We start from the raw sequence: 24,354 nt of genomic DNA, 5'->3' as shown, positions 1-24,354 counted from the left end.
AAAATATATTAAGGGGAAAATTTACAAAAAGGCAACACATTCAGATGCATGATCACAGTCAGGGACTATTGGACACTTCACATGATAGCTGAAAGAACAGGTCAGACTCTTAGAAGATCTAAGTAATTAATACGTTTATCTTACTGTGTGTACATCACACTGCACCTACCCACGTCACAGGGCCTGGCATTAAAGTGAACGTGCAGTGTTTAAAATTCGGCCGCATTCTGGACCTCATCATAATCTCTTAACATATGGCAAAGGATTAGAATCATTCATTCTACATTTCGTGACTACAACGAAGTTAGGTTGGAAGAGAATAATTAAAAGAAATCTGGGCAATCTCCAAATTCACAGGCTGAAGGAAAAATAGAAATTAGAAAGATTTTGAATGTGAGAATGAAATTATAGAATATCAAAATTGGAAAAAACAAGGATACATAGTCTCACATTCATACAGTCTCTCTCCATGCATTAGATAAGAAAAGCAAGAATAAAACCATCCTGCCTTGGACAGCTCCAATTTTTTTTTAAAGCTTCCTTTAGCTGTGATTATTTTTGAGTGAGGGGATTATGAGTGAGCTCTACTTCGAAGGATCTAAAAGGAACTTTTGTAACGGAGGTGAACCCTAGAATGGAGAGAGGTCTGGGGCAGGCAAGCAGTTCTTGGGGCTTCGTGGAGCTTTGCTGATAACCCTCAGTCACAAGATCGTTTAGAATCTAGGCCCTAGACCAGTGATTCTCAACCTGTGGGTCGCATTTCAGATACCCTGCATATCAGATACTTATATTATAATTCATAACAGGAATAAAATAACAGTTAGGAAGCAGCAATGAAATCATTTTATGGTTGTGGCGTCTCCACAATATAAGGAACTGTATTAAAGCATCACAGCCTTACGAAGGTTGGAAAGCACTGGCTGAGATAGTTAGACGTGATCCTGACATGGAAAGCAAGCAATGTGAGAGGACTGATGTCCTGCCATCGTCAGAAGGCAGCTTGCAGAAGCTGTTTCTCTCCATCACTAGGGCCCTAGAGACTGAACTCAGGTAGTCAGGCTTGGCAGCAAGCCCCTTGCTCTCTTAACTGTCTCATGTGTCCATCCTTTCTATGTTTTTATAACTTGTCCACTAAGCATAAACACAATACCTGCTCATTGTATTTAAAAAATGTGAAATAAAGTGAATGACAACAGCAATTATATTTTTATTTTAATGAAAGCAAATGCTAAGATAGAGCTTTTATATCAGTAAGATAATTTTACAATGTTACTGTCAAATTTTTTAATTTAGAGTTTTCTATTATAGAATAATTTTTTTATAAAACAATATTTTTAGCAGTCTTTCATCTGACAACTTGACTGGGTTGGCTTCAAATTTCAATAAAGGTAAATAAATAGACATCAAAAAAATCAACAACAACAACAACAACAAAAAGCTTACAGAAGAAAAAACAAAAAAAACCAAACAAACAAAAAAACCGAAGCCATCTATCAACTCCCAAGACAACATGTGGCTTGTTCCCTCCAGCCTGCACCCTCAACATTTGTGTGTACACTGGTCTTTTGCTCAGTTGGTACCATACTGTCTCCTTTGCCCTCACAAAATGACCTCTTATTTCTTTGTGACTGCCAAGGTCTGCCTTTGGACCCACAGAAGCTGATTTCTAAACAGCCTGGCTTCCCAGGAGCCGAGCACGTTGCCTGGTGTGCCTTCCCCTTTACGAAGAGTAATAGAACTGGGGAGTCAGAGACAGAGCTCCTGAGCTCTGTTCCCGAGCAATCCCCACACCCAAGGGGCTTATTGACGATGCCAAGTGGAGGGTCTTCCTTGCCCTGGCCCTGTGGCCTAAATATCTGCAACAAGTCTAGATGCCAGTGTCATCACTGACAGGGTTCCCCCCTCACTGTGAGGGGTAGCAGTTGCCAGGGGTGGCCAGGGCTGGTGGGCAGCAGCAGAGTCTTTTGATGTCACTGCATCATTCAGTCTCTCCTTGGATATGCTGTTTGGGCACCCAGGCAGTTGCTGATGATAATAGCTAACACAGTCAGTCCTTTACTGGGACCCCAACTTCACCAACTGCTTTTATGGATGCTGTGAGAGGCAGGACAACTTGGGTGGGGTCAAATGCATGATTTCTAGAGACCTCACCCCCAGCCTCACTCCACTCACCCACATTCACACTTTTCCCAAAAGGGTAAGATCAGTTATCTGGACCTCAGATGAATAGGATGCTGGGCAGAGCTGTTCTGGCTTCAGAGGACAAGGCACACAGAGATGATGGCTGTTCCTGGGGCACCATAGAAGGAACCCTGTGCCTCAATTTCCCCAAAGTTATAGTCCCTGCCTTAGGGTGTGGCTGGAATTCTTGAGTTAATGTCCTAGAAGAACCTACAAAAGGCTGGCATGGAGCAGGTCCCCTCCAGGAGGACATGGAACAGGTCCCCTCCGGGTTGACATGGAGCAGGTCCCCTCCGGGTTGACATGGAGCAGGTCCCCTCCAGGATGACATGGAACAGATGCCCAGTAACTGCCTATTCAGCACACCTTTCTTATTACACCCATCCTTACGCTAACCGCAGCTGACAGTCACTGCTAGGAACACTTCACTGGGGCACAGTAAAGCCAAGCAGATCTCCACCTTCAGTGTTTGTAACCTGGAGCTTCAGACAGATTCAGAATGAGGCATTAGAAGTACAGTGAGTGTTAATAAGAAATGTCTGGAGAATAAAATAAAATTATAACATTTGCCAAGAAAACCCATAGGAAATGGAGGTTATAACATTAAATGAAATAAGCCGGACTCTGAGACAATAACCCTTTTATCTCTCACAGGCAGAGCCTAGATTTAAATCTCCTCCTCCTTCCCATTTTCTTTCTTCCCTCTCAGCTTTCCTGTGTGTGTATGTGTGTGTGTGTGTGTGTGTGTGTGTGTGTGTGTGAGAGAGAGAGAGAGAGAGAGAGAGAGAGAGAGAGAGAGAGAGAGAGAGAACTAGAAAGGGGGCTGTGAAAGGGGATTAAGAGATCTTTATTATTTTCCTATTGTTGTTTTTTCAAGACAGGCCCTGGCTGTCCTGAGCTCACTTTGTAGACCAGGCTGTCACCCAGCGCCATCTGACTTTAAGAGATCTTTAAGTGGTAAACAAATGTTGGGATACATGTGACATAAAAGCAAGAGAACTTGCTTGGGGTAAGAAATCAGTAAGCAGAGAACAGAGAGGGGACAGGAGGTACAGCAAGGCTTAGTGACACACATGTATGAAACACGGTGATGACACCCAACTTAAAAAAGGGGGACCCTTGTGTTTGTCAGCATGACCCCAAAGGTACAGGAACCCAGGAGTGCCTCTGTAGCGGAAGGTTACAGGGAACTGAATGTAGGCAGAGCTCTTCTCTCTTAGGGGATCCAAACTCAAGATACCCAGAGGAACACAGAGTGCGTGAGTAACTGCTAAATGCTCTACACATACCCAGACCTGTCACCATTGTCTCAAGTGTCCATGACCAGAGGCCACCTACCCAGTTCCCTGCAGCTGAAAAAAAAACACTAGCAAAGACCTCCTGGACAGCAGAAGCTTTGCTCTGTACAAACCTGTCGCGTAGAGGCTACCCTGCCTAGAGTGTGACAATAAGTGTAGACTCTTTGCAAGAACAGCTAGAATTCAGATCCGATGTCACGAAGAGGAACCTCAAGGTTTCCCACCAGCCACAGTGCCCTAACGAGCTGCCTTTTCCTTACATGCCCTGCCATCGGAACCTCTTCATTCATTCTTTTGAAACTGTCTGTATTTCCAAATCAATAATAGCTCAGCGTTCTCCAACTTGGTGTTATAATACCAGCAGATAAGATTCTAAATGGATCTGAGCCTTTCCCAGAAAAACATCCTGTAACAGCATAAGCCGATGCTAATTAGAGTTACACCCCAAGTTATTTTTAAGGGGCCCAGCCATCTTGCATGTCCTTCTGTATAGAGGTTGGGCATAAACACTAACGTGAACAAGAGCAAGACCAGGGTTGGAATCTGGCTAGCCCATCTACTTCTTCCCCAGTCCTGTTTCCCTCTCCTCAAGCTCCTTTCCAGAAATGAGAGCTCACAAGTAGCCTGGGGCTCAGGGACTACGGCAGCCACAGAAAAAGGACAGTGTTTTCATACTTGTGAAGCAGTGTTTTAGTGACCACAGGGCAGTATGTACAGGCTAGCCCTCTCCTTTCTTGAAGACCAACACAGCTAGAAGTCTACTAGCTCCATTCAGGAGCTCTGCTGTCCCTCCTAGGGCCTGACACACTCTCCCCAGCCCCTTTCTGTGGCTTAGGACCTGAGAGAAGACCTGGGCCTTACAGTGGTAAGGGGGGAGGGGGAACATGGCTGCCACTATTTCAGTCTTTCTCTTCTGGGATGATGACCAGCCTCCTTGCAAACAAGTGACTGCACCCCAAGCCTGGGCTCACAAATTCCTATAATAAGTGGAACATGTATGTATGTATGTATGTATGTATGTATGTATGTATGTATGTATATGTGTTATTGTTGTTGTTATTGTTGTTGAGACAAGGTTTCTCTGTAAAGTCTTGGCTATCCTGGACTCTCTTTGTAGATCAGGCTGGCCTCAAACGCACAGCAATCCACCTGGCTCTGCCTCTCTGAGTGCTGGGATTACAGGTGCAACACTGTGCACAGCTGCTTAGATGATTTTTTTAACGTATATTTTATGTATATGTGAGAGTGTCTTTATTTTATGTTTGTATGTGCACCATGTGCATGCCTAATGCTGGAGGAGGGCAGAAGAGGACTTCAGATCCTCTGGAACTGGTGTTTGTGAGCTGCCCCATGTAGGTGCTGCAAGGCAGCAGACACTCTTAACTGCTAAGCCATCTCTCCAGCCTGAGAGGAGCATCTTGAAACTTGCAAAGGACCTTGCCATGCAATCAAGAAACGAGCTACAACTGCTTGACTTGTGGAACCTTTTTAATTATCCATTAGTTATCATTTGACAGACTCCTTCCTACTTTAAGGAGGCTCCTACTTCAAGTAATCTCAGACTTGAGATGATCTGGATGGGAAAAAAAAAATGCCACTCAGAATGCATCAGGTCCAGACACCAGCATGACCAAAACCCCAGGCATAACTTGTAACATACATCCTTGAAATGCTGAGGGTCACATCTGCACTCTCCTCTATGGAATGGCTCCTGTCTTGTGCCAGAGTCATTCAGGGCACTTTAACACACAGCCTCCCTTCTGAGGAGTGTCCAGTGATGGAGATTATCACACTACATTTGCACATGAGCTACTTGGATGGAATTTCATTAAAGTGATAAGGAGTTGAACAGCATGGCTCTCCATCCCCCTAGCTGCCAGGCAGGGGCTGGGTGGCCTAACTCATCCTGAGATCTGCCTAGTGGGTACCAACGCCAAGCCTGTTCTTACACAGCACTCGTACAGCAGTGGAGAGCACATATGCTCAGCCACTCAAGTGGGTCCTGCCTTCTCTGCTGAGCGATCTGCCAAAATCCATGCCTTTGCTTTCTCTTTATTTCTTATTTTGTTGGCAATGTATTGATGGAATTAACCTGGAAAACCAGCCCAGGTTGATACTGTTTCTGCCACACCAGGAAATGCATTTTCTCGCAGAGAGAGAAATTAGCCCCCTTGCAAAGCTTCTCACTCTTACTCTTGCTCTTTGGTGCTTTTTCTCTCTCTCTGAGTCCACATCACTTGAACCCCAGGCACCTAGACACTGCCATCTTGCCCACAAATAAAGGCACGCAGACACATCTGATACAAGTATTCCTTAGAACTCAGCGGTGACGCATATCCTTTCACAACTGCTCAGCTTCTGGGAAGCCCAGGGTATGCCTCCACATCTTCAGAGCCAAGTCTCCATCCTCCCGCCCCAAGCCCCACACGGAGTGCCCAAAGAGCCAGGCACTCAGCTGGGATCCTGGACTTCTAGAGTAGCGAATAGCATCCCACACATGTATTTAATCATGCAAAGTGAGGCCCTTAGCAGGGCAAAGATGTTTATAGATCCACTAAAGCTGAAACCCAGGGCTCCTGGCCATGAGGCAAACGCTGCCTGTTTGCTTCTGGGTAGAGTAGCCCCCTTAGCCCATGACTTCTCATCTTTTATGTAGGGACTGAACAAGAGAAGGGCCAGACCCCACCTCAATCCGTTCCTCCCTTAAGTCTCTCTCCCCCCACTGGGAATTCCCACGGTACTTTATCCTTATCGATTTCATGGGAAGTGGTACTTTCTTTTGCAAATTATTTATCCTCCTCCAGGCCAAGAGATGCTGGCAAGGAGGGATGGCGATGCATTTGCATAGTCCACAGCATCACTTCAGAAACCACCTGCTGATTTTCGCCAGTAGGCGAGGTAGTTTTGCAGCTGGCCACTTCCTATTGCTCTAAGTCACTCAGATATCTTCCACCCTTAGAAAGAGAACTAGAGAGCCAGCTACAGTGGCACAGACCTGTAAACTGAGGGCTCTCCAGGCAGGATCATTGCCAGCCTGAGCTATTCAGTGTAAGTCAGAAGGAAGGAAAAAACATTAGCTAGAGCCCGCGTCTCAATTTCCAAAGCACTCTGAGTGCGACAGCTTGAGACGGAATTATTTGCAGCTCAGTGGCCATGCCCCTTACTGAGACCGATGCTCAACTGTTAACACACACTGTCCCTGTTTGAATCTAGGCTTTGAAAAAAATAAATAAATAAAGATCATGACTGGAGTTCATCACTGAGGGCCAGTGAGTAAAACATCCTAATAAGAACAGCCAGCAGAGGAAAGCAGACCCTTGGCTTCACCCAGTCCTGGAATTCCTCAAAAGGAATAAAGAGAAAAAGAGTAAAGAAGTGTTTTCCATGAACTGCAGCAAGATGGCTCGTTGAGTAAAGGCACTCGCTACCAAACTGATGGCCTGAGTTCAATCCGTGGGCCATACATAGTAGGAGAGAATTGATTCCCACAAATTGTCCTCTGATCTCCACAATTGTCCCCTCTCAAATAAATAAATAAATAAATAAACAAACATAATTTTAATTGAGAGAGAGAGGGTGTCCTTTAGTGTCTAGTGTAGGGGTAGGGTTATGGGGTGTGGGGAACTGAGGGTGGGCTGGGGAGCTGGGTTCCACATACTGTGGGTCAGTCCAGGCACTGCTTGCTTCTGCTTCCAGACAAGAACAGATGGGCCTCAAGATCAACTGTCCCAAGGTCCTGTTTCTTACTCAGGGGTGGCTAGAGAGCTTTAAGGTGAAGCCTGTCACCTGGGCACTAAGCCAGGTCCCCAGCCTCCCCCAGCTGGTTACAATGAGTTTCCACCAGCGTGTTACAAATTGTGCTCTTTTACAATGAGATTGCAGGTCTCAAAAAGCAAGGGAGACCCTGGGGAGGCCTACAAGCCCCTGATGATGTCAAAGTGTTACAGCTCCTTGTTTGAGCAGATGTGCTAAGCCCAGCAGAGAAAGCAGGCGGATGTTCAAAACCCGTTGGCAGGCAGGTCCCCGATGAGATGCAGGCCAGATGGGTCAGCTCTGAGATGCTGGCAGTGGTGAAACAGGCCCCAGCAGCCGCAAAGGCAGTTCTGCGGTTGGTGCCTGACCACTGGGCATTACATGGTCATGGTAGAGGAATGGCGAGCAAGAGAGTGAGCCAGCATTTATTTATAAACCTTGGGCAGTGGGGAGGGGTGTTGAGGATGAATGTGTTTAAGGGTTAAGGGTGCCAGGATATTTTATCTACATACAGTGATAGAGTAACATGGGGGGAGGGGTCCTACCACAAGAAGGAGAAAACAGTACTTAATTATCCTATGTGTGAGGGGATGACTTTAGGCACAATTAAACATCATTTGCTGGAGGATAGAATCTCCCTGGCACAGGGTGGGGTCCTTCCAGGAATTCCTTGTGCTTGTTGAAGAAGTTCCTTATCAGGAAAGGGTCGGGCCTGTAAATTTTTTCCCTGAGGGATATGTGACACTCCTTGCTAAATCTGGGGTTTATCAGATTAGGAGGAGTGGGAACCCCACTGAGAAAAGGGCGTCCACCTTCATAGACGGAGACGGAGCACAAAAATGGCTACCCAGAGAAGTCAGACTTCAACCTTATCCAGCAGAGCCCCACGAGGGGGAGGGGTGTGTGTGCTAGACACAGGACAGATCTGCAACTCAGAAGGTATCTGAAGGTGGCATTTGGGATCTACACAGAAAGTGTCTGAGGCTTCTCAGGATGAAAGGCATTTCTTAAGAACAGCATGTATTACTCACCGCAGAAGCCTAAGGTGGAACTTGGCTGTGAACAAATAAACAGACTGCTGACTGCTGGCCAAAGGGCTCCATGAAATCTGTCTTGCCCCACCTGAACACATGTACGGAGCCTGAAGAATCAGGGCCACAAATCTGTCATGGAGTTCAGATGGAAAGGACCAGAGTGAGTGCACGGACCCTGAGGGTCATAAGACACTGAGATGACAGAATCGCTGCCGCCCCAAACTGCAGCCTTTGAGCCTGCAGCCTGGGCCAGGCCTTGATGCGTGAGCTCTATCATATGGAGACCTGTTTAACCAGACAGTACGTGGAATTGAGAAAGACAGGATGGTACAGCAGCCTAAGGTGGGGCTTTCCCCTTCAGTGAAGCATTTCTCTGCAACCTAAAAATGCCAAGCAAATAAATGATGATGATGATGATGATGATGATGATGATGATGATGATGATGATGCAAACCCTGTTTCTGGGTCTGAAGCCCAGGATTGGTACCTAAGAGGTCCTGGGTTCAAGCCCCAGCACCAAAAACAAAAAAAGCAAAACAAAACCAACCAGGTGCCTCCTAACAGTATGCAAATTCCCTAGAAGATGAATTTGGATATTTGAAAGATAATACAGGTGGGGAAAGCACCTCTTTCCGTCAGAGATAGCAGAATAGATGCACGAAATACTTGGGGTACCTAGTGTGTTGTGCCTACCATCCCTAACCCCACCTAGTCCCAACCTCACTCTCTTTGGCAAGTCTTTTGTTCTTGCTTCCAGGAGCTAGGATGGACCAGAGTCTCTCATACATCATCCACTGGGGCTCCTGATGAAGGATGTGCAGTGCCTAGAAGAGCCCCGCCCATTCATAGTCATCTGTCTCAGAAAACTGGAGAGCAGGAATTATGGGCGGGGCACACCTGCTCTGAGCCCACTTCCACTGTGCTCTGATTCTTTAAGCTGAACTTGAGAACATTGCCTACAGAGCTCTGTCACTCTCTAACACAGGATTGCTCTGTCCCCCCTGCTCCCCCCCCCCTTCCTGTTTTTCTTCAGGGCTGAGGATGGAGTAGTACAAGGTTTCTAAAGTCAATGTGTAATTGTTGATATAGTTTAACCATTTGCTCCCCGAAATGTTTGTGTTGGAAACTGATCATAGTCAGTGGTGTGTGGAGGTGGGACCTCTAAGGAGACTGGGTCATGGTGATCCCACACTAAATGTCCCTAAGAAGCCCAAACATTAAAGTTTTAGTTGCCAACCTATGTGCTGCTGGGAAATGGTGGGACCTTTAGTAGGTGGAAGGGCGTGACACCACTGTATCAAGTCATTGAAAGGAATGGTAGGACATCAGGCAACTCCTCCGCTTTATCCCAGCCATCACGACTTCATCTCTGGATATTCTGCCTCATCATAGATACAAAGACAACAGGGCCAAGCAACCATGGCTGAAACCCCTGAAACCACGAGGCAAAACAGAACCTTTTTTCCTTTTAAGTTGATTATCTCTGGCATTTTGTCATAGTAATAGCAAACTGTCACAATGGGGTTTTCGAGGGAGTGGATCAGTTATCACGAGCGTAGGCTCGTTATAAAAGCAAGTTTTGGCCTTCTCGTGTGAGAGTCTTCTGCAGAGACTTTCCTATGACCTTTAATGTATAGATTAACAATAAAGAAAAGGTGGAGGGGGGGGTCTTCAGCAGCTCTCCACAGCATGTTAGAATAAAATCGCTGTCCTTACTCAGCCCAGCAGCCTCTGCTCAGCCTGACCTTGGCCCATTCTCTAGCTCCTCTCATCCCTTTCCGCCTCAGGCCTCACCAAGAGCGTCATTCACTATTCATATTTTATATTGATGTGTTTTCACCCTGCCCAACTAAGGACTGAATGTCCTTGTTTCCATTCGCAGGTCTAACCCCCAGCCCATGATTGCCTTAGGTAGGCCCTGCCTAACGGTTATGCCTAAATGATACCCTGAGGATAGGGCCCCATGGTGAGAGTAGTAAGCTTATATGAAGGGGCAGAAGAATGCTCTCTTGTTTTCTCTATCTGTCCCACAAGGACACAGGTGCCCAGGTAAACCAAGTAGAGAATTACCTCTATCCCTGACCAGGCCTGATCTCACACTCCTTGCCTCCGGGGCTGAAAGAAATAAAGAGCTGCTGTTTAGAACACTCTGTCTAAGATAATTTGCCATACAGATGTGCACCACTAGCCTGTACACTCCGTTATCCCATGCACTCTATATAGCCTGGACTGACCTCAAAGGGGCCGTCTTCCAGGCTTAGGCCCAGACTGCTGGCATTACACGCATCCACTACCAGATGCAGCTAAAACAATGCTGGGGCCTGATGTTTTCAGTTTAGGTTTTGTGATGCTGGAGCTTGAACCCAGGACCTTGTGAACACAGACACACTCTAACACAGCGTTAAATTCCCCGCCCCCATTTAATACACCCCTGCTCCCAGTGACACCTTCTGATAATAGGTATTGAATTAACATGTTGAAGAGCCAAAACTCCAAAGAGGAAGGCCGAGCGAGGATGACAGGTGTACACCAGTCTTCCTCCCAGGCTGAGGAGCCAGCAGACTACTTCACATCCCTGGAAATGTCCAGTTTGTTATTAGACATGCTAAAGCACCTTCCACTTACCCTTGACATTTGCTCTTCTATCCTTCACCCTACCCCACACAAGCCTCTGGGAAAGCTGCCAGATCTCAAGAAGAGAAACAAGCCCCTGGGATGCAAAGGAGCTGGGGGGGGGGGGGCGGGGAATGAGTAAAAATCCACAAAGTGGGGTGCAGTTAAAGCTATTGAAACGCTGCCACTGTTGACCTGAGTCCCACCCAAGTAGGGTTTCTGGGCTCCTCACTGACCCATCCACACACCTGCCCACCATAAAGGAACACTCTACTGCATTCAGGTGACATTATTACAAAGCAAACATTATAATCCACCCTAATAAAGTTAAGTCTATACCAGGAGCAAGGCTTTTCATTTCAGTTTTCTGTCTTTCTGTCTTCCTTCCTTCCTTCCTTCCTTCCTTCCTTCCTTCCTTCCTTCCTTCCTTTCTTTCTTTCTTTCTTTCTTTCTTTCTTTCTTTCTTTCTTTCTGTTATAGTCTAAGCAATGGTGAGGGTTTAAGTCATCTGAGGGGCACAAGAGGAAGCTGCAAGTAGCACTCCTTAAGCAGGCAGAAACACCTCTCCGCTGGAAACGTGCGCTCACCTGCCCTTAATTACAGCTAAGAGCCCGGAAAAGTGGGTGGGACCAGCAGAGAGGGAGGGGTCCCACTGAACTTCCGGGCTGAGATTAAGCGCCAAGGCTTGCTGGGCTGGCTTTAGATACTGAGCAGAACACTCTTGTCTTGGGGTTAGTTCTTTAACCAGCTGTCCCACCTAGAAGGATCATTGTGCTGTTGAGAAGACTAAGTGGCGGGGGCGCGGGGGCGGGGGGGGGGGCGGGGACACGGAGAGGGTGTGGAAACAAACCGGAAAAAGAACCCACTGTGAATGCCTCAGCCCAGTGTGGCAGACAGTGTGTCTGTCGACAAGTTCATCCTTATTATCTGCAGTCTACCTAATCAGCATCACTTCATTCCACCAAACCTAGCGTCATGGTGAGCATTGGCCCCTATTTTACAGATGCCAGGGCCCAGTCCAAGGTCACACGAGGAGATGGCAAAACCAGCCCTGGAACCACAGTCGCCATTGTTATTGCTGTCAGCACAGTAATGACCACTTACAGGAGCTAGGTGAGGTGGAGGGTGCTTCACAGAGCAGCTCATCCCTGGCTCAGAGCACCCTGTTTGCAAAGAATGTCCTGTTTCATGAACAAAGACTCTACCTTTAGATGAGGTAGAAAATAGCAGTATGACCCCACTCTGTGTCCAAAGCCTGAGGTTTCTTCCACGTCCATCTGCTATTTGCTTTACAGAGAACAGGAGGCTGCACTTGAAGCCTCTGGAAGCAAGCCTGACTGCATGGTTTTTTTGTTGTTGTTGTTTTGTTTTTTAATTCTCTGTTGTAGCAGGCCTGTTGATGCCTGCCTTCAATCCCAGCACTCTGGAGGCAGAGGCAGGAAAATCAACATGAATTAGGGAGCCAGCCTGGTCTACGTATTGAGTTCAGGACAGCCAAGGCTACTAGTGAGACCCTGTCTCAAAAATATAATAACAATAAAAAAATATTTAAAGCTCCATGGTTAAGTGGAGCCAGGAATGCCCTCTCAACAAGGGATCTGTTGTCCTGTAGGAGTATACAGAAGGGACTATCCCCAAGAGAAAGCCTAGCTTCCTACCTGGTTTCTTCCAGAAAGTTTGCTCTGTGGGTCATAGAAAACAAAACTGAGACTGTGTTAAAATTAAGCACAGCACAGAAGGTCTTGGTCATTGCACTTTTAATCTCCTGGGAATCAGAATAACACCCATACTCTTCCCCCAAATAAAATTTCACCTTCTCACAGATCTCCTACCACTGAAGAAGTGTCTTCAGTAATATGTGACTGTCTTAGCTAATGGCACTTGGCTGTTAAAGCATCTACCCAGTTATTAACTAGCGCCCTCTACTTCTTCCAACCCTAAGCTATGTGGTGGAGGAAATGCAACAGAAACCAAGGGACATCTCCATCTCCACTCTAAAGCAGCAACACACACACACACACACACACACACACACACACACACACACACACACATCCCAGCACTAGGACCCATAAGCTCCATTCCAGGTCTCTCTGAGCTACAGACAGAGAGATTAAGGACAGATTAATTTAGTGAGCCCCTGGCTCAAGATTTTAAAAGTAAGAAGAGGACAGGGTTATAGCGCAATGGCAGAGCTTTTGCCTAGCTTCTGTAAAGTCTTATGTTCGGTGCCCAACACTGCAGTAGCAATGATGATGCTGTACCAAGACCTGGTGTTAACCAGGTGCTTACTGGGTCCTTCCCTGGGCCTTCATACTCAACCATTTCACTCCTTTAAAAATACAGTTTTCTGGAGTTTAGAGGGAAATCGCTTGTCATGAAAACAAAGCCTGAAGTGAGTTTCCTGGGTAGCCTGATGGTCTTAGGGAAGCATGGTGTGTCACTGCCTTAAATCTCTTATTAGGGGCCTTGTTCCATCAAAGGCCATGATACGGCCCCATCAGTTGACAGCCAGGACTCCACGAGTTGCCAACTAGACAAACAGGGAGGGTGGTGGCAAGCTTGCTGTGGCTGACTCTGCACAGAACTCTCTGCCCACAGTTTGGTGCCTGCCAATTCCAGATGAAATTCAAGTTTAAGTAAGCATCCAAGCAGGAAGTCATGTGTTGGCCAGTGTTTCAGCACTGGCTGACATCCACTAGCTAATTGAAAAGGCAGCAACTACTCCCTCAAGTTTAGATGAAACACCTGCCCTCCCTGAGCCTCCGCAGACATAGTCACAACCCGTAGGTGGCTAAGAGCAGGCTGCTCCAGGCCATGCAACCAACTTTCTGCAGAACAGCAAAGAAAATCACTCAGGAGGCAGAGGCAGGCGGATTGCTGTAAGCTTGAGGCCAGCCTGGTCTACAAAGTGAGTCCAGGGTAGCCAAGGATATATAGAGAAACCCTGTCTCGAAAGATCAACAACAACAACAACAACCAAAAAAATAAAGAAAAAGAAAAAGAAAAGAAAATGCGACTCTGGAAATGTGTGAAATACCTATAGCTCACTGTGGCAATGGTTAGAGCAAGCACGTATTAGGTTTCTTAGCTTCATCTTGCCTAAAACCCTCCAAAGGAAAAATGTAGAAGAAACTTGTCATCCAAAGCCTAGAAATCAAATGCCTTCCGTTCTCAGCAGTGAACCTTTCCTTTGGTTAGGACCGTGGAAGCAAATATCAGTGGTCACACATACACTTACAGACACTTGATGTCCACACCTCTGTGGCTTCACGGTTTATATTCGGAATGCCTTATCCAAACAATGCTACTGCTGTTACTCCTGTAATGACAGTCCCAACAGAGTGGGGCAGCTGAGTAGCAGTTTCAGCAGGGAGGCCGGCATCAGTGAGGACAGGATTTGGGATTCTCTTCTACAGATTGCTGACTGTTCTTTGATGAAATAGTCCCTGGCTGCGAGTCAGGAGCAAAACAGGAATGCTGGGTGCAACATCTCAGGCTTTTGCCAGCAAGAGAGCCATGTGTGCCACATCAATTTTGAGTCCTGCTGGCAGAGCAGGAGCATGAGGCTTTAAAGAAGACAGTTTCAGGACAAGCACACTCCATCATAGTGGCTACACTGAACAGGAAAGTGTGGCATGTCAATTACCACTACTGTATCTTCCAGTAACAGCGCCCCTGCCATGGACCCTACGTGCGCAAGGGACTTTACCTGACCCAGTGGAGCTTCTTTCAGTCCAGACTTTATCGGTAAGAAAAAGGGAGCTCGGATGGGTTATTTTTAACTTGCTGCAGATCACATCACTCAAGTGACAGAATCAAAGATTGGAACCAGGTTTACTGGGTCTCCAGTCTACAAAAACAAAACCTACTCTTGCTGCCTTTGAAAGGGCTCTCTGCTGCCCCTCTCCCCTGGCTTTTAATTCTGCCCCTCCCCTGGCCAGCACACAGGAGGACGCCTGCCTGTTTTCCAACGGCTCCTGGATCACAACTACAACCCTGGCATCTACTCCCAGGTCCCAACAACAGACCTCTCCTCTCCCAACAGACTTCCTGAAAGTTACCCTGAACACTCCCAGTGTTCTTAAAATAAACAGGAAGGTTGCTTTTAAGTAAGCAACCAGACTCCATCCTGCCAGAATACTTTTGGCTTCACCCTAAAAGGCTAGAGGGCAGTTGTCAAGGGCTCCCTAGCCTCCCAAGACAATTTCGAGTACCGGTAACTCAGGTAATATAGAACCAAAGGTGTTTGGCAGTCTGTCCATTTTTAATGTTTTTTTTACATCTATGACAACACAGCACACTCGAGGGACTTTTTGAGTTTGATATTCAGGCAACTCTGTCAAACAGCTTTGTCTTGCTTCCTTCTTTTATCATAAAACTCAAAGGAAGTCCTCCATCAACCTCAGGACCATAAAGAATCCCTGGAAGCAGCCAGCCTGTCAGCAGGCTGCACTCAGGAAGGTCCCAGTCAGCAGGCGCTTTCTTTTGGCAGCTACCCGTTGGTCTCTGACTCCTAATCCAGCGTGCACATTGCAATCACCTAGGGAACTCTGAAGCGATAGCCTAGAGATTCCGACAGAATTGATCTGTGGAACATCTGGGCATCTGGATTCGCTAAATCCACAGTTGATGATCCTAAGTTGCAGGCTGGCGGGCTGAGAAATGGGCCTTAGATCGTACTGGAGTTTTCGATTCTGCTGTTTCTGAAGGGCTCGCCTCCGAAATAGGGCTGCATCTGAAAATCAGGGTGAGGGTGGGGTCTCCGATCAGGTTTCAGCCAGAGCTGTTCTACAGCAGCCTTACATTTTCGTCAGCCTGTTCAACCTGCTTACCTGCGCCAACCCCCAATGGACTTACCGAGGTGGCGGGACTTCAGCTCTAGTGGCCAGGGAGAGCGCTTGGCCCTCGGCGCGGGGATCCGGGGACTAGGTTCGCGGATTGGCAGAACAGCAGGAGTTGGCGGGCAGAGCGGGAACCGCGGCTCCGGGCCCGGGAACAGGAACTGGCGAGGACCACCGCAAGAGCCTCCTGGCCGCACCCTGGCTCGGGTGGGCTCCCAGGAGAGAACGGGGCGGAGCGGATGGACGAGGCGGGGACCGCCTGTAGCTCTGTCCCCTTTCCGGGGCTGGACACGCCGCCGCACACTACACCAGACAGCGCGGCCAACTGCGGAGCTGGAGTAGGCTGGCCTCGGAGTTCGTCCAGGGGTGACACCCTGGGAACTCGTAGTGCCAGCTCCGTCACGACCGCCAGGAGTCAAGGCCCGCCCCCTGCGAGTGCCACCCAGCGCCAGAACCACAACCAATGCCTGAACCCGGACGGGAAGACCGGATTTTGGAGTTTGTGACTGGCAAGAAGCTGCCCAGTAAGCAAACTTCAGTTTGATCTACTTTTAGAAACTGTCGCTTTCTTACTCTGTCTGTCGTTAAGTCTTTTCTTGACTGTGAATATTCTAGAGCCTTTTCATTTACTGTAACCACCTGAAGGAATTAATACGCTTAGAAATTTTCCAAATAATTATTTTAAGGTAGTATTGGCAATTAAACAAAAGTGCTTTTAGGCATGTGGCCACATACAATCGATGACTTGCATGGAGTCTGACTTCTGAGAAAAGCAAAAGCGAAACTTTACAAGCACCACATTGCGTAAGGGTGTAAGCGCATGTGTGAAAGCCAGGGGTCTCCGTGCTCCTGCAGTGTGCTGCAGTGGTGCTCCACAGGGAAGGGACAACTTTTCTCCCAAGAGTCTGATGGGCTGGAGACCGACCCAGGGCCAATGGCACAGTGCACCTCCGGCCCATCGTTCATATTTAGTCTTCTGCTTTTGGCTTAGTCTGTCATTTACAATTTTTTTTTTTTGAGACAGTTGTTCCTTACTTGCTATTTTGGACTTTTCATTTTGGGGGCGATTGTAAATTAATAAAGATTTGGAAGAAACAGTGCACAGATCCTTGTATCCTTAATCCACGTTGCCCCAGTCCTGTAGAGCTACGACACAAGACCAGGCCCACCACAAGTATCCCTTTATAGCATTCCATGCTGTGCTCAGCCTCTGGGGACAGCAGAACCCTTCCCATTTCCATACATGTATCAAAACTTCTAAATACGTGGTATCAGGTTGCACCTTGGGATAACTTTTTTTTTTTTAATTCTGCACTTCTTTGTGTATGTGTGTTTAAGTATATGAGTACATACATACCATCGTGCACATGTGGAAGTCAGAGAACAACTCAGAGGAGCTGGTTTTCTCTTTCCACTATGTGGATTTGGGGCAAGGCACCTTTGCCCACGGAGCCATCTCACTCACAGGCTCTGGGTAGTAGTTTTCTATTATTCTCTTTCCATTTAGCATAACCCTAGGAGGATTCACCTAGACCGTTGCTTGTATCAATAGTTACCTCCTTTTTTATTATTGCTGTTGGGTGGTATTCCAAGGCATGCATTCCTGTGGCTTTTAAAAAGCACTGCTCATCTGTTCGAAGGTGATGGAACTATTTTTAGTCTTTGGTTACTATTCGTAAACCACTCTGCACTTTCCCATACAAGCTTGTGTGTAAGCTGCCATCTTCGTTGCTGCTGGTCAATTTCCCTAAAGCCTGCTGAGCTATCTTCTGTCATCGCTAGAATATTTACCATTTCCATTATCAACCTGCTACGTGGCTGCTTCATAGCACGCCGCCAGCTCCTGGTGCTGTCCCTGTTTGTCTCGGCTGTTTGGATGGTTATGTCGTGTTGTTGCGGTGAGACATCGCTGTGGCTTTGCTTGCCGCTGAGGCTGGTCTGAGGCGTGTGCCCACTTGCCGTATGTATTATCTCTTGAGGAAAACATGTCTCCGTGTCTCTTGTGCATTTCCTAAGTGTTGTGTGTTGGGAGTTTCTGTGTGTGGCTTGTAAACATTTTCTCCCATGCTTTGCCTTTTCTTTCTTCCTCTTCTTTCGCTGCTCCGTTCTCTCTTTCTGACAGGGTTTCAGCTGCCCTGGAACTCACTATATTGCCAAAGAGGACCTTGAACATCTAGTCCTCTTCTCAAGAGTGAGAATGGCAAGCATGAGTTTGCAATCTACTATTTTGATTTTTGACCATGAGTTTGACTGTGTCACCATGGTCAGACACCGTGGACTAAATCCAGGGCATGCCAGGCAAGGACTGTTAGCAACCAAGCTACATGCCTCAGCCCCCTTTCAGTTTATGAGGCCCAGTTTACTTTTGGAGTCAAATCTGAACTCTGCCAGCTCCTAGATCTTAAAAATTGTCAGTTACCCTGCCCCTCAAGGAGTTGCAGGTATGGCCGCTGTGTCACATGTAGGTCAGTAGGTGGCAGAGAGAGGCTATGTTTTATCTTTGAATATCTGAATGATTCGTAGCCTAACACTCTCTGGGGAAAACAAAAACCAAAAACCAAAAACCAAAAAACCAAGCCTGAGACAACCACCAGTCCAATTCCAGGGGACCAGACAGGGAAATACCTTAAGATGACCACCAGTTTGGCACTGCGCAGGCCCAGGTGGGCTTCCAGGGCAGGGAGCAAGCCTGAGAGGAGATGAGCCCTGCCTGGGACTGCCACAGCCATAGTTAATGGGAACAGCAAATGTCATAAAGCCAGCATGGCTGCTTAACTAAGACCCAGTAAATCTGAGCTGAATGATGTGGTCACTGTCGTGTGGCCTTCCACTTCTGGTCTTGATCTCCATGTGTTACATGTTTGGGGACTTTTAATACTTGTATAACTTGGAGATATTGGATTGGTGGAAATCTTATGAATCTTTTATGTCTTCTTCATGAGTACTACTTCCAAGCTTCTGCAGGAATGTCCTGACCATAACACCCCTCCTATTTTAGGGAGATATCCTTATCTGGCCCTACTTGAAGATCTGCGCATTGGAGGTTGTGGCTCAAATAAAGATGCCAGAGACCTCCTTATGAGGCTCTGACTCCAAGATACTCTTGGAACATCTGCCGCTGCACTTACTCAGGAATCTGATAATCAGAACAAAGCAAACCTAAAAAGGTAAACAAGATTCAGTAGGTGGGCTAGACAGATGGCTCAGAGGTTAAGAGCACTGGCTGTTCTTCCAAAGGTCCTGAGTTCAATTCCCAGCAACCACATGGTGGCTCACAACCATCTGTAATGAGATCTGGTGCCCTCTTCTGGCCTGAAGGTGTACATGCAGGAGAACACTGTTTAATAAATAAATAAATCTTTAAAAAAAAAAAAGATTCGGTGAGCTAGAGGAGTTAGCAGCAGATCAAATTAGAAGCCTCTTCCTACTACTGGTGGTCAAAGGATGGTGTGGATAAATGATTTTTTTAAAGAGTCATGAAGTTTAAAAGTCCTCCCCAGTCTTAGAAAAGTTAACTCATACAGGATCATTATAGTGTCATATGACCAAGGAATAAAAGACTACCAAGATTAGACATGTAAATAAATTCTACAGATATAGAAAATATAAACATTGTATTATGCCAGAAATTGAATAATAACTGTAGCATCTTTGGTCGGAAGACTTTTCTTGGGCCTAATGACAATAAACACTCTGACCATTAAAAGTTGCTAATACACTGCTGAAAACATGGCAATCTGCCCAGGCTGGCTTGGACATTTTCTCTCTGTCTAGTGCCCTTGAAACCAAAAGAGTTACCAGTCTGAGAGCAGGCCATCATGCTTTGACAAAATATGTCCCTGAAAACTGCAAGATTGTTAAAAGTTGCATTGTGGGGTAGATGAGGGAAAATAATCATAAGAGATAACTCTGTTCTGTCATGGTTTACCAAGGATGACTAAACTTATGACGAAGAGGAAGTTAAAACATGTGTTGGGGGCAAAAATGACATGACCTATGATTTGGAACAACATGCGTCTACCCCTGCCTACTGACATTCCCCCCGACCCCAGTTCTTGACTCACTCCCCCCACCCTCACTGGCTCCTTATCTCCTCTGTGGGACCCGGCCATTGCTGGGGCTGCCCCTCCCCAGCACGGAATTATGATCCCCAGCAGGAGTGATCTGAAGCTAGAAGACTCCACATAGGGCTGAGCCTGGCCAAGGAGTGAGCCCAAGGCAACCACCAGTCAGCCTCCATGGTGCCCAGATGGAGAGCTAGCCTGAGATGACCGCCAGCCCAGTGTGTCGCACAGCCTGGGGAGACAGACTCGGAGACCCTGGGTGCAAGACTAAAAGGAGCAAGGAAGTGGTGGAGAAATGGAAGAGAAGCCGAGGGACGTGGGCACAACAAAGAGAGGCAGGACTGGAGACTGGAGGGCAGTGAGGAGCAGCCTGATGTGAGTAGCCAGTGGGACCATGGTGGGGTCCTGGCTTGTGCTGCCACTGGGGGCTGAGTCTGAGTCTGTTACCACCAAAGGCCAGGAGGACGTCCCTGGTCTGGGCTGCTGCCTGGGGACATGTTGATGTCTGTGGGTTGTGCTGAACTGCCTCACTCCTCACCTGAGCATTGTGGAAGAAATGGCCCTGGGGGAGAGGAGAGCTGACTCCACCCTTGGCCAGCTGTAGTCCTTGGGAGAGCAGGTCCAGCACATCACCCAGGAAGCACAATAGAGCTGACCCTGGATAGGCTAACTGTAGGTGAGCCGGCCCCAAGACATGAGCGTTGGAGAGCTGGCTATGCCTCTTGTCTGCCATGTGGTGGCATGGAGGGATCCCCTCACCTCCCTTTTGCCCTCACCACCTGCAGTGGGCTGGAGAGCTGGCCCTATCCCTCACCTGCTGTAGTACCCAGAAGAGCAGGCCCTGCACCTTGCCTGGGCAGTACAGTAGAGCTGGTCCTGATGGCATGGGCATAGATAAGTCAGCTGGAGGGTGTGAGAGCAGGAGAGATGGCTCTGCCCCTTGCTGGTGGCAGCATTGGATGGTCCAGATGGAACAGGGCAGGAAAGCTCACTCTGGTGGTGTGGGTGCAGAAGACCTGGCAGGCTGACCAGCTCAGATACCTCTCAGGCCCAAATCTGGGGCTTTGAGTTGGCCCATCCCAACATCCACCCCATCATTGAACTGCTGGAGTGCGTGAAGGGACCAGTTCTACAGATCGAAATACAGGATCTCTGGGGCACTGGCAACAACAGAATACCCAAGAGGAGTCCCGGTGAGGTTCCAGTACTCACAGTGTAGCAGAAGCCGGAGGCCTCCAACCAGTTCAACAACTCATTGCAATGAATATATGCAAGCAAAGAAATGTGGACAAAAGGATTTACTGTGGGACACACTACAGCTTCCACAACAAGATTTTTTCCCCTCCATTGGGGGATGTTGCAAGGGTGGAGGGCAAGTACAAGCGGAGGAGGAGATGAGTGGATTGGAGTGCATGGTGTGAAATTCACAAAGAACCAATACAAAGGTTTGTTTGTTTTTTTTAATTTGGTAGTTACATCTTTTGTCTAATAGTTTTGCAGGTTTGGGGCTCCTTTGTTTTCCTTAACAGGGTCTTGTTATACAGCCTACACTGACCTCTCACTGTGTCCTCCCCCAGTTCTGGGGGTATAGTCTCTGCCACCGTGGCTGCTCAGTTCATAGCCGACATTTACTCTTAGAACCTAGAATCCTCCCTCTCCTTAAAACCTGGCCCACTGCTGAGTCAGGATGACCTCGGGCAGAGGTCGGTCTGGTGTACTCCTGTGGGCCGCCCGCTGGGTCCTCTGTTGTAGGCATTCATTCCTTCACTAACCATTACAGTCTGTCTCCTTTTTCAAAATCGCTTTACCTATTCCACTTCGGCAGTTTTAGATAAATGTTAACATTTCTGACAGCACTTTTACTAATTCTGTTCTGGGTTTGGGGAGACTTTTACTTTGGGTCTTCCTCGTGAATATTGCCTTAGGGACTTCCAAGACATGACTGTTACCATTTGTCTTCCATTCACTTATGCCCACTTTGGCTTCTTTAACCAGTATTTTGTAGTTTTCTCTACACACCCTGTTTTCTAAGACTTTTCACTTAAGCATTTTCATGGTTGTTTGGGTTTTGTTTGTTTGTTTGTTTGGTTTGGTTTGGTTTCTTGCTATTGTTTTGAGACAGAATCTCACTGTGTAATCCATACAGGCGATGAACTCGCCATCTTCCCTTTTGAGACTCGTAAGTTCAGTGACTACAGCACATACTACAGTGTATAGCTAGTATTTTCATTTTGAGGGAAAGCAATTGTATACATGACTGGTCAGAATTACACTGCTCCAGCAGTGGGAAATTATGGTGGTTATTCAAGTTAAATATATAGTTACTATATGATCCATCACTCTGCTCCTAGTGATGCATCCAACACAATTGAAAAGTGGTACTCAATTATGTGGTCATGAATGCTCTTGGAAGAAATATTCCTAATAGTTGGAAATGAGAACAGTCCTAGTGCCTGTGATGGGATGAAGGCTAAACAAAGTGTTATGGGGGCTGGAGAGATGGCTTAGAGGTTAAGAGCACTCTCTGCTCTTCCAAAGGTCCTGAGTTCAACTCCCAGCAACCACATGGTGGCTCACAACCACCTATACCCTCCAATGACTCCTTTGGGCGTGTAGGTGTATATGCAGATAGAACACTCATATAAATAAATAAAAATTTAAAAAGTGTGATGTATGCATACAACTTGTGCTATTTATCTATAAAACAGATGAGCTTTGGTTGCCTATGACAGTGGAGGTGAAGCTTGAGGACACTGCACTGAAGGGACTAAACCAGTGGACACTTGTGTGATCCCATTTATATGAAACAAACATGAGAGCTCAGTTCATATACACAGAGAACAGACTGGAGGTTGACACGGGTGGGAGAAGAGTGGACAGTAACCGTTTGTACTTGGTGTCACTTGGGGGTGTCAGACTGTTTTAGAACTGCAGATAGTTATAACACTGTAAAATGCCAACTGTCCACTTAAAATGGCTACTTAATAAAAATATAACTAAAATCTGTAAATGGAACTTGGTTGTTTGTTTGTTTTTTGAAGATGTGCCTTTTAGTCTATGTGTATGAGCGTCTTGCCTGAACATATGTATGTATGACTGCGTGCATACCTGATACCTGTAGAGGCCAGTAGAGAACATTAGATCCTGAGCCATCATGTGGGTGCTGGGAATAGAACCCAAATCCCCTGGAAGAGCAACCAGTGCTCTTAACCACTTGAACTCGCCCCTGCTCCATTCTCTCTGACCCCAGTATTTGTTTTACTTTTGCTATACTGGGAATGAAATGCAGGACATACACCTGCTAGACAAGCTGTCTCCTCCAGAGCTCCAGCCCCAGGTAGGGTTGTATTTTTACTTTCAATGCCTATGCTCTTCTCAGGTGTACAGGAACATAGTGGACTTTTTGTATATCATCTCCTATCCTATGAGCCAGCTGGACTTGACTTTATTGATTATAGAGATTTAAAAGAAACCTCCTTGGTGTTTCTATATGTACAATTCTGTCAACCATGTATAAGTAGGGATGGCTCAATTTAGTGTATATATACATACATATATACATATATACATACATACATACATACATACATACATACATACATACATACATACATACTGAATGAGAGTGTGGCTCCTTCTTGTTCCCAACTTTAGGAGGAAGCATTTGGTATTAGGTGTAATGTTACCAACTATGTTTGTTTTTGTTTTTGTTTTTGTTTTTGTTGTTTTTTGAGACAGGGCTTCTCTGTGTAGCCTTGGCTGTCCTGGACTCACTTTGTAGACCAGGCTCACCTCGAACTCACAGCGATCCACCTGCCTTTGCCTCCCAGGTGCTGGGATTAAAGGCATGCGCCACCACTGCCTGGCCCCAACTATGGCTTTTATAAACTGTCAATTTGTTAGTCCCCTTTCCTAATTTTCTAATTGTGAATCGGTGTGTAGCCCTTTTTTCTTTTTTGTCACCAAAGTAGCTTAACAGATTTGCAAATACCACACCATCATAACATCTCTGAAATAACTACTTTGTCATGGCTTACAACACTTAGGTATAGCTGACTCCTATTAGCTCCAGTTTCCTTAAGAATTAAAAAAAAAAATCTATACTCACTAAGAATACTCATCTGTATTTTTAAAAATAGTTATTATGTATACAGTATTCTGCCTGCACTCCAGAAGAGGGCACCAGATCTCATTATAGATGGTTGTAAGCCACAATGTGGTTGCTGGGAATTGAACTCTGGACCTTTTGGAAGAACAGTCAGTGCTCTTAACCTCTGAGCCATCTCTTCAGCCCCTCTCATCTGCATTTTAATTTTTAAAAATATTATTTTTTGTATTATCTTTGTCTGTTTGGGTACCAAGCTAATACTAGCTTCATAAAAGTGAATTAGGTAAGGCTAGCAACTGTTTCATTTACTTTGCTGTCAAACTTATTATCTGAAACCAGCATGGGTACTTATTTGTTGTGGCTCCTGTCTGCATCACAGATCTTTATCCATCACTCCCTTTCAAACTGCCTGTCATCACAGCTGAAGTTTCTTGTGGAAAACATGAGCTGGATTATGTT

The 24,354-nt window shown here is 46.6% G+C and overlaps 1 protein-coding gene across 3 annotated transcripts in view; it reads right to left on the bottom strand.

Moving 5' to 3' along the window:
* Positions 1-16,083, bottom strand: part of NOD1 (nucleotide binding oligomerization domain containing 1) — a 49,761-nt gene extending 33,678 nt beyond the window's left edge. For 2 of the 3 annotated variants that reach the window (XM_084787795.1, XM_084787793.1), the window contains exon 1: positions 15,740-16,080. The gene's annotated coding sequence lies outside the window, so the exon portion shown is untranslated. Of the gene's footprint in view, positions 1-15,739 lie in introns of all 3 variants that reach the window. The other variant, XM_084787796.1, reaches the window with a different exon arrangement.
* Positions 16,084-24,354: the final 8,271 nt, after the last annotated feature.

Source organism: Acomys minous (assembly GCF_964271855.1).
Source record: "Acomys minous genome assembly, chromosome: 6".
Lineage (NCBI taxonomy): Eukaryota > Metazoa > Chordata > Mammalia > Rodentia > Muridae > Acomys > Acomys minous.
Note: the sequence above shows the minus strand (reverse complement) of the source record. Positions and strands in the feature narration are given on the sequence as shown.